The sequence below is a fragment of the Choloepus didactylus genome, chromosome 11 (genome assembly GCF_015220235.1).
Source record: "Choloepus didactylus isolate mChoDid1 chromosome 11, mChoDid1.pri, whole genome shotgun sequence".
Classification (NCBI taxonomy): Eukaryota; Metazoa; Chordata; class Mammalia; order Pilosa; family Megalonychidae; genus Choloepus; species Choloepus didactylus.
The window spans coordinates 17,138,009-17,158,251 of NC_051317.1; the positions used below are offsets into that span (position 1 = coordinate 17,138,009).

Genomic DNA, 20,243 nt, shown 5'->3' on the forward strand with positions numbered 1-20,243 from the left:
CTAAATTTAAAGGAGTATGATGTTCAAGTTCAGTTGAATTTCCCTTTTACTGGCAGTGAGCTTGGCTATGGTTCATGTGAGTTCCTCATCTGTCTTGGCATTTTGCTCACTCAGGAGGCACTTCAGACAAAAACAAAACATAAACTGCACCCTTCCTTGTCCAAAGTCCTGCATTTCTAAAACCTCCCCCTCCCCAACCCAACTTGGAGATGAGTTTGGTAAAGAAAACATTTTTAAACCATTTAGAATAAGAAATCCTGCAGCTAGCCATATCCCAATTCCCTCCTCCAAGTAAGTGTGAAGGCAGAAAGTAAAATTGTTGAATATCTTGAACTTCCACCAGTAGACAAAACTTCTGCCTCAACTGACTAAAATCTTATTTCTACTCATCCTGGTTTGACCCTACCCAGAGAAAATGTATGAGAAACTCCAGCCCTACACTTCTCACCCACTAACCTTACTCTCTACTATTAGCTATTTGTTTAGAGATTTCAAAACACCAAAGTAAATAAACACCCGTTTTCATAGAGCTCCCATTCCAGGAAGTCTAGTCATTGTTCCACTGTTTAAGAAGTATCCAAGTATCCACTCAATCATCCATCTCCCCAACCATACTCTTGGCTGAGCCCCCCTTGAAAAGCACCATGCTCTGCCAGTAATCATAAAGTAGCAGTGAGATTTAGTCCAGCTTTATCTGAGCTGAATCTGTCTTTGAAATGCAATTATATTTACTGTGTGCTTATTAAAGGCTAAGTATAGAATAAGATATAGCTTTCCTAGGGGCAATATATATATACAGTTATATTGGAGATGAATATATACACACACTATATACATATATGGCATCTGACCTGTGAAGAGTCAAAACTGAAAAGGAAAATTGAGATCCCTCTCTTTAAAAAAAATTATTTAAAATTTGATTTTTTTTAAAAGCACTCTTTTCAGTAAAGTTAAAATAAAATCACTTGACCAATAAAAATTCTCACTATTGTTTCCATCTTTTAACAATGATTTTGAGTAAACTGCTTTTTCTTGTTATTCTCAAGTGATCTATAGTTCATAAAATTCCAAATTATTGTTTGAGAGTAAAACTGTAAGTTATTTCTTTAATAGAGAAGAACTGAAAATTATTAGAGAAACAGAATTGAATTGCAAATGTTGATCCAGCATATTTCTAGGTAGATATATTCCTGGGCTTCTTAACGACAGTCAAAATTCCATAAAAAGATGCCAAGAACACATACACACTTATCGGCTCCTACACCCTGAAACTGTGATCCAAAACAGAAACTTCAAACTTTGTTTCCCTCCTAAAATGAGAGTCATAGTCTGTTAAAAATGCCTCTCTCAGAACTCTTATGAAGCAAAGACTACAGACAGTTGCCTCTAAAATTACCCTTCCTGCCAATAAACTGCCCTTTCACTCAGAAAGGAAAAGTTACAGAAGGTTGGAGACCGGTGACAATACAAGGAATCCACAAGCCTTCTTTTTCAAAATAGTGTTGCCAGCTACATTCTAACTTTTAAAAAAGTGTCTCTGCCCCGCCAAAAATCAGATCTTGGAGGGGTTTGGGGAGAGAAAAAATTGCAACTCTACACCAAACGTTTCAGTGTTCCAGCTCTAACTTTTCAATTAACACACGCAAACACAAACATGCACAATCCCAAAACTCAGTGCCTACAAACATACAGCAGGCAGACGGCTTATAAAGTGAACAGAGGCGTGGAAATAAAAGAACTTAACAGTAGCCTACCTCTCGTGTCCGTTTCACAAAGCAGCCGGTGAAAATCGCCTGCAATCCCTGGGTGTGCTGAGACGCTCCGAAGGACGCGGCAGCTCGGCCGGCCCAGTGTGAGCAGGCCCAGCCTGTGTTCAGAAGCTGCCTCAGTCAGATTTTCCAACTGCAGAGTTGCAGCCAAGTCCCTGCCCATGCCTGAAGAATTTCCTGAACAGCATTCTCGTTCTTTTAATGACTGCTTTGAAACCGTACTCTGCACTTCAATACGGCTTTGTGAGGCCAACGTGCAACGACTGGGCTGTCTCCAGCTATCAATGGGAAACACATGTGTCAGGCACCGCCTCGGCCCCCTGCAACAGCGTCCACGGCGTCTGCTGGGCTCACACTCACAACCAGAAAGGAAACCACTTCTAGAACCAATTCTGATTTTTCAGCCATTCTCTACACAGGCTCCGTGCTGTGGTGCTAGATGCTGGAGATAATTCCTCTCTTTCTTCTGCGCCATGTTGCCCTTTTTAGCTTGCTCCTTCCACCTCCACGCTGCCCCTTTTTAGCTTTCTCCTTCCACCTCCACGCTGCCCCTTTTATAGCTTGCTCCTTCCACCTGGAGTCCCAGGCTGACCCCTCTCAGCCCCCTGAGCTGCCAGTCCTGATAACGAGCCTATTAACAGCTGAAAGATATGGATTCTAATTTGAGCTCTACCTGCCCGCCTAAGTCTTTGCTGACAATTTCAATTGCTGGAAGGGGAACAATATTTTTAGCATTTCTGAACTGGTTCAGCACTTCAGAGATATTACCCCATCCTGATATGTGTACCTATCTCGGTTGCGACTAAAAATAATGCAATTATTTTTCAGGCACTTTTGTTGCTCTCTGCTCTTTAACTACACTGATGCAAAACTGTAACATTTTGCAGGCTGCTGCAATGTGTGTTATGGTTATGGGAAATGGAAGAGAGAAAAAATGTACCTTTAATCAGTATGCACCCTAATTCTGTGAAACTGTGATTATTTCTAGATGACACTCCACTAAGATGTCCTGTGTATATTCTGCTGGATTGTGTGGTCTACGTTTGACATTTCCTCTTTCCATGGCACAAGAGGAAATCTCAAAAGATAGGAGGAGGACACCCTTTCCTCTCGCACTGAGGAAAAATCCCATCTAAAGAGCCAAAGCTAAGTTGTCAAGGTAACATTGTAGAAAAGAAACAATTTAAAGAGAAGAGCAGCATTTGTTTTGAGTTTTTTCTTTCTCTTTTTCTTTTTTCGAATATTAACATTTTACTTTCAAAATTCACACCCCATTAGCAGCTTATTTTAAAGAATTTAGCTTGCCAGATTTTAAAGGTGTTGTTTGCTCCTGAAGGGCTGTTGTAAACAATAGGGTTTGGAGGGGGCTTGGGCTTAGCATCAAATTGCAATGAGCACTTTTAGCAGGATTAGATTTTTGCCTTGGTATGGAGTGTGTATATGAGTGTGTTGGGGGTGGGGGGAGATGTGCCTATCTAAGGTCAGGATGCAGTTATAGAAATAGCGTCAGAGAACTTTCGAGCTGGAAAGAATCCCAGAGACCATCCAATTCAGATAGTTTCTACCCTTCATTTTACAGAGGGAAATGGAGGCCCAGATAGATGAGATGACTTGTCCAATCTTGCAAAGACAGTTAATATGAGCTGAGGCTAGAAAATGGGAGTCTTGCTCCTTGTCTATGTACTCTTTCTATCCCAGCATCACCTTGGGGTGATATTATCATGTAGCCTTCAGGAGAGTAAGCCTATAATCAGATGGTCTGGGTCTAATCTTGGCTCTGGCTCTTGCTGGTTCTGGACCTGGGTCAGTCTGCTTAACCTCTCTGGGCCTCAGTTTCTTCATCTGTAAAATGGAGACAATACTAGACTCTACCTCATAGAATTGATGAAGATTAGGTGAGATAATGAGATAATGCATGTGACATGTTTATCACAGTGCCTGACACATAAGTGTCCATTATATTTCAGTTTAGTTTTTTTTTTTTAACAGTACAAAAGCCAGAACGTTTTTTTTTTTTGTTTTTTTTTTTTAACCTAAAAGCAAAAATGTACTCTCACAACTAGGGTGAGTTCCAAGGATAAACGATTTGATTGGCCTAGTTAAGTTTTCTACTGCCTTACCTTTACATAATAGGGACTCATCACCTTAAACCCAGAAAGCTGGCCTAGTGCCTTACTGGAACATTAAGCCAACCCCACAGCTACTTTTCATTTATTTCCTAAAGTTAACACCCTAGTCCTTCCTCAAGATTAACTCACAGGAAAGGAAAATGGTGAGACCAAATCTGCAGACAGTTTCATTGGCTGAACAAAATGCCATACACAGAGACCTAGGCTTTCTTCTCATACCATAAGAGCTCAAAATTAGCACTCTAAAAAGAGAAAACCATTAACAATTATAATTCCGGTATTTGGAAACTGCAAAATCCTAAATTAACAACAACACAGTAAAATCCCACAATAAAATGAGGAAAGAAATTTTCCTAAGAGAGCAGCAGCTACAAATTCTAAAGGAACCTATTCCCATCTGGGGTTCAGAGCTGTTGTCTCTGAACAAATTGTAGCAAGTGGTCAATGAATCATTTACTCTTTATTAATCAGTTTGGTGTGCCCCCCGGCTTCTTTTGAGGAAAAAAAAATATAAGTAGTTCTTAATTTGAGTGCTTTACAATTGTTTTGGTAACCAATTAAAACATAAAATAACTGGGAAAACCAGGCTGAGACTTTACTCTTTATTAATCAGTTTGGTGTGCCCCCCAGCTTCTTTTGAGGAAAAAAAAATATAATAAGTAGTTCTTAATTTGAGTGCTTTACAATTGTTTTGGTAACCAATTAAAACATAAAATAACTGGGAAAACCAGGCTGAGACTTGTACATAAGCAGAACAACAGTGACATGATACCAAGGAGCCTACCCATGGCTTTCCAGACTTACTACATCTCATTACAGTGTGGGTATTTGGGAAGAGATATACATCAAGTCTGAGATCCAGCTTCATTGCTACCAGTTGGAAAATCCTGAAAAGTGACTTAATTCTTCTAATGTTAAGAAAAAGTATCAAAACTTGGAATTTAAGGCCACAAGGTAGGCCTCATGTTTGTTCAATATCATACGTTGGCATTGTTTAACAGGCCCACTCCAAGATTATTTAAGAGATGTACTTTGTTCAACTCACTGTTTGCTATTGAACAAAGATCCTGCATTTAATAACATTACATGTTATCCTGGAGACTTTTGTCTGGTAACAAATGTTAACAAACAATTTCTCTCCAGGAGAAAAGATAATCCCAAATGTGATGGTTTATTGCCTATAGGATATAAACAAGTTTTATATGTAATCTAGCAGTCTTCTGCCAACATTCCTTTATTAATGCACCTATAAATACTGAACTTCTCAAATGATTTTAGAACCAGTCTTACCAGCATACTGATTCTCTCATTACTTAATGAGTCAAATCACATCTTGACATAATATTGTTTTAAATATAATTTATAATTATTAAATATCAATTAACTTATACTTAATTAAATATGATATTTGGTTTTCCATTTCATAAAGGATTCTTATTATACTTTTTTGTCCTTCCCATTCGATTTCTGAATCCCTTCTACAATGCTACCCCAGTTTGAATTCTTCCACAGATGGTGGTCTCTTTGTGTATTAATGATTACTAGTTTTTAACATTGTAAAATTACAACTAAAACATATTTCCCTAAAACATGTACAAATTCTATGGCTGTTAACTGATCTTAGGAACCAGAGAAGCTCATTTTTTACTAGAATATAAACTCCGTTTGGGTAGGGAGTTTTGTCTGCATCATCTCCTGTCATATTTCCAATGCCTAGGATTGGTAAACAGTAGGCCCACATTTTTACCCTTTGAATAAATAACAACCTGTGACTTATTTTAAAACAGGAATCCTAAATTATCATTATTGTTTGTTTTTGGAATTCTTTTGACTATAGTTTAATCATGTCCAATACCTCTGATTATTTCTCCCACTGTGGTTTAGATTCCTTTTATCACCTGCTTTGCTTACCTCCAAGAATATTCCACTTTGGCTAACTTCCCCTTGAAGTGTGGTGATGAGAGGTAAACACATTTTTCAGATGTGCTGTGTCCAATGCAGGAGACAGAAGTTCCTCCTTCATTCAGGAACTATACTTCTGTTCATGCAATCCACAATGATATTAGGTTTGGGGGCATTAACTGTTATTATAGTGAGAAGTCAGCTTGGCTCACTCTTTATCACAGTTGCTGCAATTAAGCGCCTCTCCCACATCATTCACATCTGTGGTTCTCCAGCCTCACTTGAGAGGTACATTAAAGGCACCTGGGGGAGCTTTTAAACTTACTAGGGCCAGGGTCACACCCTAGAGATTTCAATTCTTTGGGAATGGATGGGAATCAGGAAACACTGCTTTTTTAAAGCCCCCAGATGATTCTACTATGAGCCATGTTCAAGAATCATTAGTTCCATGATACTTGAAAACATCAATTTTAAGTGCGGCACTCCGTGGACTGAAACTCTTAGCTGCCTTTCCGGTGGCCGACAGGGAAAGACAGCAACCCTTCCTGAGACCGGAAGGTCCCCATGACCCGGACCTCTGCCTGCTTCTGACTCTCCACAAGCACTGACCTCCTTCAGTGTCTTCAGAACAATTATATAACTTTCCACTGCAGTATCTGCATGAACGCTGTTCTCTTTCTGGAAAGATCTTCCCTTTTTCTGGAACAGTTATCCTTACTTTCATGTTTTCATCCAGTTAACTACAGTTCGACCTTCAAATTCATACTCCAATATTACTGCCTCTAGGATTGAGTTCTCCCTGAATCCCTAGACTCTCAGCACTCATTGCAGAAGTGATTGTATATTTATTTGCATTTTTGATTCACACCAATCTTTCCTAATAGACAATAAATATTTTCCTGAGGTCAGAGACTGGGCCTGTTTGCTCATGATTGTACGCTCATGCTTTGCACCATGCCTGGCTCACAGTAAGAGCACAACAGATATCTTTAAGTAAGTGAATGTAGTTGCTTTCTGTTTGTTTATCCCAAGTGCAGGTTCATGCATACAATCCTACTTGCTATATCTTGACTTTTAGACTTAATTTCAGCCTTCTGACCTGTTACATTATTGTTTTTCCTAAGTCTTCTTATAACAGGTACATATTTGCACCAAAAAAAAAAAAAAATCCATTCATACATTCATCTGAGTGACTTTGTGAGAAATTAGCAAGTCAGGTGCCTGGCAAAACCTTAAAGGCCTGAGAGACAAGGCAGGGAGGCTGTGACTGGGGAAAGGGTGTGTAGTGCCACTGACTCGGGGGCCATGCCAAGATAGGCTAATACAGTGGGGGCAGAGGCACCGATTAGTCACGGAACAAACATGAAAAGATGTGTATGTCAGGACCTTTTTGGTTAGAGTGATAGAACTCATTCACATTAGCTTAAGGGAAAAAAGGGAAGAGGGATTTACTGAATAATGTAACTAAATCCAAGTGGTGACTCTTAAGGTGGGACTGAATATAGAAGTTAAAAATTTGGTCAAGATTCTCTCTCTCTTTTCTTCTCTAGACTTTTCTTGTCTCAGTTTCATTCTCTGTACAGGGTAGATGTTCACTGGTGGTCCCCAACTCACTTTTTCAGAGAAGGTAAAAGATCCTTTTCCAGGGAGAGTTCAGGTAGCCCACCTTGAGCTACATGCCTGTGGCTGGACAAATCTCTGTGACCAGGCAGATGGGATCCTTGGTTTGGCTCATATGACAACCCTGGAGGCAAAAGGGAAGAAGTTGGCTTTGCCGGCATTACATGGACTGAGTAGGATTAGTAAGGAATTGAGAAAGGGTAGTGGTCAGACAAAAATCCCACATCTACTATGGATGATGAGGTACTCAAGACAAATTTCATCTTTTTGCTCAGGGGAGGCCCTTTAAGAAACATTTGGGGCAATATTTAATCAAAGTCTAGAACAAATGTTTACAAGCCCCAAAGTGTTTAATTACAATTAAACTCATGACAGATGATTAGAACAGTAACATTAAACCCACCTTTCATTTGAGGGTTTATTTCATAAATAATACCTGATGGAAAATGACACTCACCCTGTTTTGGTTTTTCAAAGCAGAGCACATCCAGTGCAGCTTTTCAATGATCAAGTGCAAAACTGTCTGGTTGACTTTGAAGAGACTTTTTGTGGAGGGACCTAAACCAAGAGGTTTGGCTTAGTGACAAATCAATGATCCACACATTTTGAGAATATCCCAATTGTCCAGACACAATGTCTAAGCTGAAGTCATCTTCTGCCTTGAAAATTCAAAAATATGCATGGTACACAGTGATTGACTCTCAAGATAATTCATTACTTTGAGAAGGAATCAATACATTTGATAATTAATTTAATACAACTAGTAACAGAACCTACTGCAAATATATCTTTTTCAAATTAAACACTGGTATGGTTGTATGCACTCCCATGCAGTCTTTCCTTCTCAGTGCAAAACACAGATCAGTTCTTATAAAATTCTTTCTGGTCCATAATTTCTCATTGCATTATAGTTTTCTGAAAGTAAAACTCTTGAAATACAACATTTTTATTTGGAAATAAAATTGATGTATTTTCATGAAAATAACCAATTAAATTAATAATTTATTGATCAACAAAAATAGAGCAGACTCCACGCTAGGCATTGGGGAGGCAAAAATGAATAAGACCTGTTCTTGAAGAATGCATAGCATCACTCAACTTTATTTTCACAGTCACATCAGTGCTAAAAGGAGATATCATCTTTTTGGAACAAAACACAACTGTTGGATGTAGCAATGCCAAGCAAATTATGAACCCCTTGAATGAGGAGGGCTGCTTGAAACCACAGGCCAAGCTCTGAAATCTAACACCAAAACCAACCAATTGCACACCAAAAAATCAAAGGCTGCCAAGGCATGAAAATCCAGTATTAGGACATTCCAAATTGTTTGAGCTTTAGAAGGAATTCATTCAGATATGGATAGAGACAACTAGCACAGTGTCTAGCTCATAAGAGTTGCTTAATAAATGTTGTTTTACTAATAAAGAACCTCATTAATAATAATAAAAAATTCCCTTTCTGTTTTTGCAGATTGTAAACAAGAGAATTTTATACATTTTAAAGCTCATAAATGGTGGACTGTAATATATTCTGATCTAAAAAGAAATGGTAGATCATGAAGTTTAACCTCTTCATTACTTAAATGGGAATACTGGGAGCTGAAGAAGGAAAATAACCTTCCCCAGAGTTACACAGATAGGTATTGGAGAAGTTGGGCAGAAGATCCATGTTTTCTGATACCTACTTGCTTCCTGAGGTAATCATTGTGATCTTAGGAGATTATTCATTATCTCACTTCTTCACTCACTTGGGTAATTTCTGCTGGAATTAACTTCCTGATATACAATCTGTGTTCCAAGATGCATTGTCTGGTTATCTACTTCTCTCCTTACATCCTTTTAAGCAAGAGATCCTTTTAAGATTCTCTAGGTATTATGTTAATAAAAACTAAATGGGAATAGATAAAGCTATTAAAATAATAAAATGTGAGTCCAAAGATAGAATGCTACCATTCCAAGCTAAACAAAGGCAAAACTTATCTTATATACCTTTAACCCCGCACTTAACAGAGCAAATAGCTCACTGTATGTCTGCTGGAATGAACTGAAGGAAAACATTTCTTGACCCTACATTTCAGGCTTTAGTAGCTAGGTTATTTTCTCCAAGGCTTCCATCTTGATCAACTTCATTACAGTCTTTTAATAACTTGAGACTCATCACTTGTAATTAGCAGAGACTGTTAAAGGCAACAGACAGCGCCAATCTGGCTGGGCTGCATTACTATCAGATCTTAGAGGACCTTAGGCTGGAGGGCTGATAAAATAGATTCATAGAAATAAACTTCAAATAGAATGTAGTGTTCTGCTCCCCACCCTCAAAACTAGGAAGCAAGGTTGTCCTCTGAGAAATTACAACCTAAACACAAAATGGATGAGAACCGTAATGCAAAGGTCAGCTCAGATACAGATTGGACACCTGATAGCATATTCAACCCTAAACATTGGCACAGCTCATGAAACAACTTGCCATTCAAAAGCTCGATAATGGAGGTGAGAAGAAGAATGAGCAGAGTGCTTCATTCAAACACTTAATGAAGGCTCTTAGCCAATGGACTCCACTCATACTTATTGATTAGCTTTTCTGTACCAGACTTGGGAGATACAGTAGCTATAAGACAGATAGTATCCCTATCCTCAAGGTACTTAAAGTCTTTCTGGGAAAGACCTTGAGTGTCTCTGGTACCAAGACCAGCTCTAGGCTAGCATAGCCAGATGCCATTAAGGAATCCTTTTAATCTAACTGTTCTGATTTCAAATGCATCAGTTATCCTTCCCATTTTGTTCCTTCTTCCTGTATAGATCTTCCTAGTGGGAGAAAAGATGCAGCTCTCTCCATCCTTGGGAGACTTATTTCTCATTGTAAATTTAAAAATTGATATTTCTAATTTAGACATCAATCTCATGAGGTTGGTTTGAGTGAGTCTGCCAGTGAGAGAAAAAAAAAAATCTCTCTTACTGAGCTGAGAGGAACAGCTTTCTAAGCCTGCTTACTGAGGTTATGAAAGACATTCTGTGGGGACTCTAGAGAAAGAGATTTCCCCATGAATAAATCACTATAACATCTATAAATTGCCAGACCTAGAATGTAGAATAATGAATTGGCAAGGCTATCTAGCTAGAGAAATGGGTCATTTTTTTTACCACTCCATTTAATGCATTTATAAAAGATCATGGGAGCTGAGCCTCTTCATTCTATCCTAAGATATTATCATGTATCAATATTTTATTCTAAAGAAATATTCAAAGAGTCTACTATTTAAAGAGCAGTATTGGGGCTCAGCATAAAGGGTAAAGTCAAACTTAAGTGTGTGATGCACAGTTAATTTCAACAAAACCTCTTCCAATTCTTAACAGTCAAAGTCAAAATACAAAAATTCTCACACTGCACATTGGTAATGGTAGTGCTGTTGGAATTGGGGTGCTTGATACAAAAATTACATATTTTAACTTGATGATTTTGATTCTTCAGTTTAATCTTAACATTTTGATTTACTTTGTACTCTGCCTAACATCAAAAATATTTTCTGACCAGTGAAAATTCCATCTAAAATTTAATCTCTGGCTTAGTCCTTGTAAACTAAATTTTAGAAGACAGAAAACTTTTAAACTGCTATGTTAATATCTAGAAATGGTTTCAGCACATCCTAGAAGTTCAACCAGTATAAACTCCTCACCAACACAGTTAACTTCCTCTATATTTAGTCTTCTGTTTATGTTTAATTTTTTATTTTTGACTAAATTTGCTTTTTGCTTAGGAACTATTTGTTGTGTTTAATTATGGGGAACCTGAGATCTCTCATCACCAATTCAATGTTCATGGAATTGTAATTTTTGGAGTTTCAGGAACTGTGAACCAAGGTTTCCAGGCTGTATGAAAAGGCGAAGTTAGAACAGATGCCTAAGTATCAACTGGAAAAAGTCAGGATGCCATGCCCCGTGCTGTATTTCACAGCCACATTTGCACAGAAGCCAAACTGAACTGCATTTATAAATTCAAAAATGAGTTTCATTAGCAGAGAAAACATAAATTTGAATGTGTAGTCTACATTTAGCAAAAAAAAAAAAAAAAAAAAAAAAAAAAAAAAAAAAAAAAAATCACACTGCTACTGGGGTTCATTTAATGGATGTAGCGACCATCTCAGCAGACTGCAACTATGCTCCCCGTATCCTGAAATGTCATGAACCAACAGTGCCAGCCTCTAAAATCACATTTCTTTTAGGCTTTCAAGACTCAGAGAGTTTTCCTACCTCAAATCTAATTTCCCATGGCTATTCAGAAGTACTTGGACTTATTTCAGGAAACATTATCTTATTGGATATTATGCTTGTAATTAGAATCAGAGAAGATGCACAGACTCTGTTTATTCATAGAATATTGTCACAGAACCATTGTGGCCCCATTTATTGAGTACTCACTGTGTCAGGTATTTTATTTGCAATATCTCTCTTCATCTCATCAAAACCCTGTATGGTTAGTACTATCTAAGGGGTTGACACACTTTTTCTATGAAGGGTCAGAGAAATTAATATTTTGAGCTTCATGGGCCGTGCAGTGTCATAGTTACTCAATTCTTCCGAGGTAGCATAAAAGCAGCCATTCACAATACACAAAGGAATGGGCATATGCTGCTCCAAAAAAAACTTTGTTTGGGGACCATGGAATTTGAATTTCACATATTTTTTACATCTTGAAATATTATGCTTATTTTGTTTTTGTTTTATTTCTCAATCATTTAAAATTGTAAAAACCATTCTTAGCTTACAGGACTAAAATAGGCAGCAGGCCAGAGCTGTAGTTTGCCAGCCCTTGTACCATCTAAATATTCCAGGGCAGGGAAGTGAAGCTCAGAGAGACACTAACTCAGAGTTACTAGTACAAAGTACAGAGCCAATTCCAAATCTAAAGCTCCTTCTCTATTTGATTTCCTATCCCTCCACCCATGCTCTGGCTTACATTTACTGCAAAGACTAAAATCTTCCTCTAGTCAAGGTCTTCAAATGACTGACAAATGAGTGAATAATTACACCTGAGCTGATATGTTTCTTCTTTGAGTACGATGAATTCAACCAAATACTTGTGTCTTCAGCAGACCTTATATTTCACTTGGAAGGGAAATGGTTCTGGCAAATCAAAACTAATAAATTATGCTTGTATTTACTCATTAGTCCCTAAAATAAAAATAAGTTGGTATTCCTAGTATTACGTATTTTATTTATGTATGCTGGAATTGTTAAGTAACTTTTTAACCTTTTTTGATTAAAAACTCAAAGGACTTTTGAAGCCAAATTCTTCTAGAGAAAAAAGGGGGTGGGGTGGGTGTTCTAGTTTGCTAATGCTACAGAATGCAAAACACCAGAGATGGATAGGCTTTTATAAAACGGGGGTTTATTTCGCTACACAGTTACAGTCTTAAGGCCACAAAGCGTCCAAGGTAACACCTCAGCAATCGGGTACCTTCACCGGAGGATGGCCAATGGCATCCGGAAAACCTCTGCTAGCTAGGGAGGCAGCTGGTGTCTGCTCCAAAGCTCTGGCCTCAAAATGGCTTTCTCCCAGGACGTTCCTCTCTAGCAAGCTTGCTCCTCTTCAAAACATCACTCACAACTGCACTCAGTTCCCTCTCTTTGAGTCAGCTCATTTATATGGCTCCACTGATCAAGGCCCACCCCGAATGGGTGGGGCCACGCCTCCATGGGAACATCTCATCAGAATTATCTCCCACAGCTGGGTGGGGCACATTCCAAGCAAATCTAACCAGCACCCAAGCATCTGCCCCACACAAGACCACAAAGATAATGGCATTTGGGGGACACAATACATTCAAACCGGCACAGTGGGGGACAAAGAAAAGAAGAAAGAAAATGTGTGGGAAATCAAATACAAGTTATATTCCATTTTTTAACTGTCTTTTAAATTTGGATCTGCCAGTCTTAAGAGGAACATTTACAGCTTGCAAGAAAAAGCTATGGGGATATCCAATCTGAAACTTCCAACATCATGAATCAGTGACTAACCATTATTTCTTAAGTGGGTGCGAGGTCAAAAACTTTCAAGGAAGAGCGGAAAGTGGAAGGGGAGGCAGAGGGGGAAAAAAGGAGAAGAAGAAAAGGACGCCTCATTCACAAGGATAAAGTTAGACATATATGGATTTGGGACATGTTGGTTAGAAGGGATGAGAGGGTCAAGAATATCAGGAAAATAAAAACAAACCTGAGATGAAAGAGAGGAGCCAAAGAGGGCTTTGTATACAAATTAAGCTTGAGGTAAGTTAAAGATTTAGTGTAGTCTCTTAGCCAGTGACTGTGGAAAAAAAAGAGCTTAGAAAATTCTCTTACAGAACTAGTTAAGTTAGTACAGGTAAATAAGGTGATTAAAATTCCAATTATTATTATTATTTAGAAGTAACCCTTTACTGGTGTTGTGTTAAATGTTTTTCATGTATAATTTAATATTAAAACAATCCTATGAGTTAGGTGTTAGAATTATCTCCAATTTATATCTGGGGAAACTGAGGTATAGACAGGTTAAGTAACTGCCTCAAATCACACAGTGGATAAAAGTTAAGTATGGGATTCACCTCAAGCCTATCTGATGACAAAGTCTCTGTCCTTAATTGCTATGCTAAATTGCTTCTCATTCCTATTAATGAATATGAAATTGAAGCAGAGTGGTGTCATGGAATATTTTATATGAGTAACGGACTAATGTAATTTTAATAGCTCTTTGTAATTTATAAAATGTATTCACACATACAATGTTTCACTTGAGTTCCACAAAATCCCTAGCCAAGTATTAACTTCTTTAAATACATTAGTGAAGAAATCTATGTTCAAAGAAGTTAAGTGACTTGTTCTAGGTCACAGGACTGGAAAATATTGGTTTGGTGGAAAGAATAGAGCTGGCTATGTCGATGCATCTGGGTTAGAACTTTAGCCCTGTCACTTACTAACTGAGAGTTTTTGGACAAACAAACCCTTTCCAACTCCAGTGTTTGCACGTGATGGAATTCTAACTTTTCAGAGTTGTTTACAGGATAAAAGTATTTAACCTACTTGAGTGCCCTTGGCACATGCATGCATGCAATAAGTGAATTTTCTTCACCTTCCAGGGACACACTGAGTGTTCCAGAAACAGCCCTGAAATCAGGGTTGGAAGTTCAGGGATGTTTTCTCAAATGTGCCCTCAGCCAGCTGTGACAGAAGGCTGATACTTTACATCCATTTATAAACAATGATTGGTAAATTGCCTCTCCGGGAATAAACAACAACAACAGCACAAACAAAACAAAACAAAACACTTTTGTTTGTATCATTTGCTAATTTAAAGTAACCAATGTGATGTCACCCAACCTGGAGTTGGGAAGAGATGCACTCAATCAGTTCTCTCCAACAGGGAGGAGCTGGCTCCAGCACACCACTCAGAAAGAAACATTAGACTGGTTCAGTCAAACTCTCGGTAAAAGAGAACATTTTTTTTTTTTGGACTGATGGTGCCATTACATCCAACTCAAACACAGAATCTGACACAATTAGAATTCTGCAGGGAGGGCAGAGTAGTGGAGCAGGAGTCTGCCTAACCCCACCCTCCTCCTCTGTGAAGCTCCCCAAGCCATTTCTAAAGAACCAACTCAAACAGGTCTCTTCCAGGACACTCATTCTGTAATATTATATTCTATGATATTATAAAGAAAATACAGTTTTTTCATTAGACAAACCTTTGGAAAAGATTTACTCTGATCCATCTGTATCATTTTAGTAAACCAATCAGATTTCTGAACAATGCAATAGAGATTTTACTGACATCGACACACTACAATGCCTGACTAATAGTAGCACCCGATCGTGTGAGCACCCCAACTCTGGCTGAACAACCACACCCCCACATGGTGACCTTGAGGTTTCCAGATAAAGACACTAACTGCAACAGCTTAGCACACGGACCTGGGCTCTGCAAACTCTCATACGAAGTGACAGACTTTGAGATGGCAAGGAATCTATCCGCAAGCAGGGAGTGGTAAGAGAGCAGGTATCATAGAGCTGGAGAAAAAGGAAGACATTTCTTAGACAAAACCACCTTATATTTGCTATATAACATTTTATGATTTTTAAAACACTTTTCATCTCAATTTCTTCTACCTTTAAAACAACTCTATGAGTTAGGCAGAGCAGGGTTTTTATTTGCTTCTTTTCTTTATATTTACTATAATTTTTTTTTAAATTTGATTCTTAAACTCACCAAGTTCCTTACTGCCTTTGGGCTTTTGCACATGCTGTTCCCTCTCTGAAGGGAAGCTCTTCCTGCCCCCCTTTACCCGGTCAATGCTAGGAGACGCTTCCTCTATTGCCACTCACTACTTGGATTCCCCTGGTATACGCTATCAAAAACCCTCTACCCCTCCGCAGAATTACAATTGTGATTAATTTTTGTGATTTGTTTGTGTGTGTGTCTGTCCTTTCCTTGGAACAGAAGATTCATGAGAGCAGGACATCCTCTCTTTTATTTTTTCTTAACACTGGATTGCACAGCCATGTCAGAAAGATACCAAGCACTCAATAAATAATCTACTTACCTATTTACCGATATTTAAAAAAAAAATGAATGAATGAACTGATATATAAGTTAAGTTTGGGGTGAGTTTTAAAGAAAACCTTTGTTCTTTTAGATCAAGAGTTAGCAAACTAAGGTCTGTTGGACAAATCCAGCCCACAAACCTCATTTTGGTAAATGACAGTTTATTAGAAGATGGTCATGGCCATTTCTTTACATACGGTCTTTGACTGCTTTTTTACTATAATGTAGAGTTGCATAGCTCTAACAGAGACTGAGGTCTGCGAAGCCTAAAATATTTACTGTCTTGCCCTTTACAGAAAGTTTGCTGACCTCTGTTCTAGATCTAAATGTGAAGAACTAAATGTGAAGCCAGATGTAGTCAATCAGAGACTTTTTTAATTCTTTTTTTTTTTTCTATTTGTATTTTCTCAGGATCCTATTAAAAACAGAGAAGGGGAGTGGAATCCCATGGAGAGAGAAAAGGTACATTTATCAAAGCCAGGGAATGACTGCCCATTTCTGTAAAACTAGATGCTGCTTTATGTAAAATCTAACATCTGAAACTTTCTCACAGCAACCCAAGTTATTGAATATTTACTAAGTGCCTGAAACTATCTTTGACACTTTATGTGATACATTGTCTTCCTTATCTACCTACCAATCACATTTGTTTTGTAGTGCATGGATCCACACTTGATTATATATAACTCAGTATTTTCCCTCTTCATAAAGATAGGAAAATTCTGGAGACTAGAAACTCAAGCTACTTTGCTTACAGTGGGTGGTCAGTACATATTTGCGGGATTAAAACTGCCCACAGGTGCCAAATGCTGTAGAGCAGTGTGTCCCAAAGAGTTCTCAACAATGAGAAGGATGAAGCAATAGAAAGGAAGCTCTAGTCAGATTCGTTGGAGAAACCAACTAACTCCATGGTGTGAAATAGGATCCTTAATGCTGGATTTCTCAGAGCTTGAGTACCCAATGTGCACTCTGAATCTCCAAGAGGGGACAAGCACACACTGCATTTCCTCAGCTTACATGACCCTGGACTCTTTCATAACAGAGCATTTTACAGGACTAATGTTCCACAGCATACACTGTGGAAATTGCCACCGCAGAGGAAACAAGGCGAACTATCAAGGACTCTAATTCCTTGTTTAAATCAGTGCAATCTAATCCAGCAGTTACCTAACACCAATAATATGCTCAATCTGGTGTTAGGAGACTATGGAGGGAAAGAAATTTTCTGCATTGCTCTTCTTACAGGATAAGAAAAAAAAAAGGGGGCATGCCATGGATATGAACTAATGATGTTAGGTCAGAAAATGGGGCCTAAGAGGCTAGCTTCTAGATTCACAAAATAAATCAGGGAATGACATTCATAAAAAGAATCTGCATGAAACAAACATCCTATAGCAAATGTTGGGAATCTAAAATACATGAGAAAAAAAAAGTGAGCTAAAGACATTTATTTTAGAGTCCAATTTATCTTTTCCCATCTGTGGAGAGGGACTAAGGGTACTTCTTTTGTTCTTCAGTCCCGTGAAGTGGCTCACACATTGAGAATGCTATTCTATGTCTTTGACTCTGTGAGAGATTCAGTTGAGTCTCAGGAATAAAAAGCCTTGTTGTTTCTCCTTTGGACAAACACCAAACATGGCATGCTCTTCAGGATACCACATAACACTTATTATAAAAATAAACACTTAAGATGGCAGACTGGTGAGCTGTATGTTTTAGTTACTCCTCCAGGAAAGTAGGTAGAAAGCCAGGAACTGCGTGGACTGGACACCACAGAGCAATCTGACTTTGGGCATACTTCATACAACACTCATGAAAACGTGGAACTGCTGAGATCAGCGAAATCTGTAAGTTTTTGCGGCCAGGGGACCCGCGCCCCTCCCTGCCAGGCTCAGTCCCGGGGGAGGAGGGGCTGTCAGCTCCGGGAAGGAGAAGGGAGAACTGCAGTGGCAGCCCTTATCGGAAACTCATTCTACTGATTCAAACTCCAACGATAGATAGACTGAGACCAGACACCAGAGAATCTGAGAGCAGCCAGCCCAGCAGAGAGGAGACAGGCATATAAAAAAAACAACACGAAAAACTCCAAAATAAAAGCGGAGGATTTTTGGAGTTCTGGTGAACATAGAAAGGGGAAGGGCCCTGAGGCGCATATGCAAATCCCGAAGAAAAGCTGATCTCTCTGCCCTGTGGACCTTTCCTTAATGGCCCTGGTTGCTTTGTCTCTTAGCATCTCAATAACCCATTAGATCTCTGAGGAGGGCCCGTTTTTTTTTTTTTTTTTTTTTTTTTTTTTTAATCCTTTTTTCTTTTTCTAAAACAATTACTCTAAGAAGCCCAATACAGAAAGCTTCAAAGACTTGCTATTTGGGCAGGTCAAGTCAAGAGCAGAACTAGGAGAGCTCTGAGACAAAAATCCAGTGGCTGAGAAAATTCACTAAACACCACAACTTCCCAAGAAAAGGGGGGTGTCTGCTCACAGCCATCATCCTGGTGGACAGGAAACACTCCTGCCCATCGCCAGCCCCATAGCCCAGAACTGCCCCAGACAACCCAGTGTGACGGAAGTGCTTCAAATAACAGGCACACACCACAAAACTGGGCGTGGACATTAGCCTTCCCTGCAACCTCAGCTGATTGTCCCAGAGTTGGGAAGGTAGAGCAGTGGGAATTAACAAAGCCCCATCCAGCCATCATTTCAGCAGACTGGGAGCCTCCCTACACAGCCCAGCAGCCCAGAACTGCCCTGGGGGGATGGCACTCACCTGTGACATAGCACAGTCATCCCTCAACAGAGGACCCCGGGTGCACGGCCTGGAAGAGGGGCCCACTTGCAAGTCTCAGGAGCCATACGCCAATACCAAGGACTTGTGGGTCAGTGGCAGAGACAAACTGTGGCAGGACTGAACTGAAGGATTAAACTATTGCAGCAGCTTTAAAACTCTAGGATCACCAGGGAGATTTGATTGTTAGAGCCACCCCCCCCTCCCTGACTGCCCAGAAACACGCCCCATATACAGGGCAGGCAACACCAACTACACACGCAAGCTTGGTACACCAATTGGACCCCACAAGACTCACTCCCCCACTCACCAAAAAGGCTAAGCAGGGGAGAACTGGCTTGTGGAGAACAGGTGGCTCGTGGACGCCACTTGCTGGTTAGTTAGAGAAAGTGTACTCCACGAAGCTGTAGATCTGATAAATTAGAGATAAGGATTTCAATTGGTCTACAAATCCTAAAAGAACCCTATCAAGTTCAGCAAATGCCACAAGGCCAAAAACAACAGAAAATTATAAAGCATATGAAAAAACCAGACGATATGGATAACCCAAGCCCAACCACCCAAATCAAAAGACCAGAAGAGACAAAGCACCTAGAGCAACTACTCAAAGAACTAACGATGAACAATGAGACCATAGTACGGGAGATAAAGGAAATCAAGAAGACCCTAGAAGAGCATAAAGAAGACATTGCAAGACTAAATGAAAAAATGGATGATCTTATGGAAATTAAAGAAACTGTTGACCAAATTAAAAAGATTCTGGACACTCATAGAACAAGACTAGAGGAAGTTGAACAACGAATCAGTGACCTCGAAGATGACAGAATGGAAAATGAAAGCATAAAAGAAAGAATGGGGAAAAAAATTGAGAAAATCGAAATGGACCTCAGGGATATGATAGATAATATGAAACGTCCAAATATAAGACTCATTGGTGTCCCAGACGGGGAAGAAAAGGGTAAAGGTCTAGGAAGAGTATTCAAAGAAATTGTTGGGGAAAACTTCCCAAATCTTCTAAACAACATAAATACACAAATCATAAATGCTCAGCGAACTCCAAATAGAATAAATCCAAATAAACCCACTCCGAGACATATACTGATCACACTATCAAACACAGAAGAGAAGGAGCAAGTTCTGAAAGCAGCAAGAGAAAAGCAATTCACCACATACAAAGGAAACAGCATAAGACTAAGTAGTGACTACTCAGCAGCCACCATGGAGGTGACAAGGCAGTGGCACAATATATTTAAAATTCTGAGTGAGAAAAATTTCCAGCCAAGAATACTTTATCCAGCAAAGCTCTCCTTCAAATTTGAGGGAGAGCTTAAATTTTTCACAGACAAACAAATGCTGAGAGAATTTGCTAACAAGAGACCTGCCCTACTGGAGATACTCAAGGGAGCCCTACAGACAGAGAAACAAAGAAAGGACAGAGAGACTTGGAGAAAGGTTCAGTACTAAAGAG

The 20,243-nt window shown here is 39.1% G+C and overlaps 1 protein-coding gene across 3 annotated transcripts in view; it reads right to left on the reverse strand.

The window, feature by feature from the left end:
• Positions 1 to 20,243, reverse strand: part of SGCD (sarcoglycan delta) — a 1,065,755-nt gene that overhangs the window by 418,560 nt on the left and 626,952 nt on the right. Inside the window, exon 1 of one of the 3 annotated variants that reach the window (XM_037798831.1) lies at positions 1,755 to 1,867. The exons of the other annotated variants lie outside the window; for them this stretch is intronic. The gene's annotated coding sequence lies outside the window, so the exon portion shown is untranslated. Of the gene's footprint in view, positions 1 to 1,754; positions 1,868 to 20,243 lie in introns of those variants that run through there. 3 annotated transcript variants of the gene reach the window in all.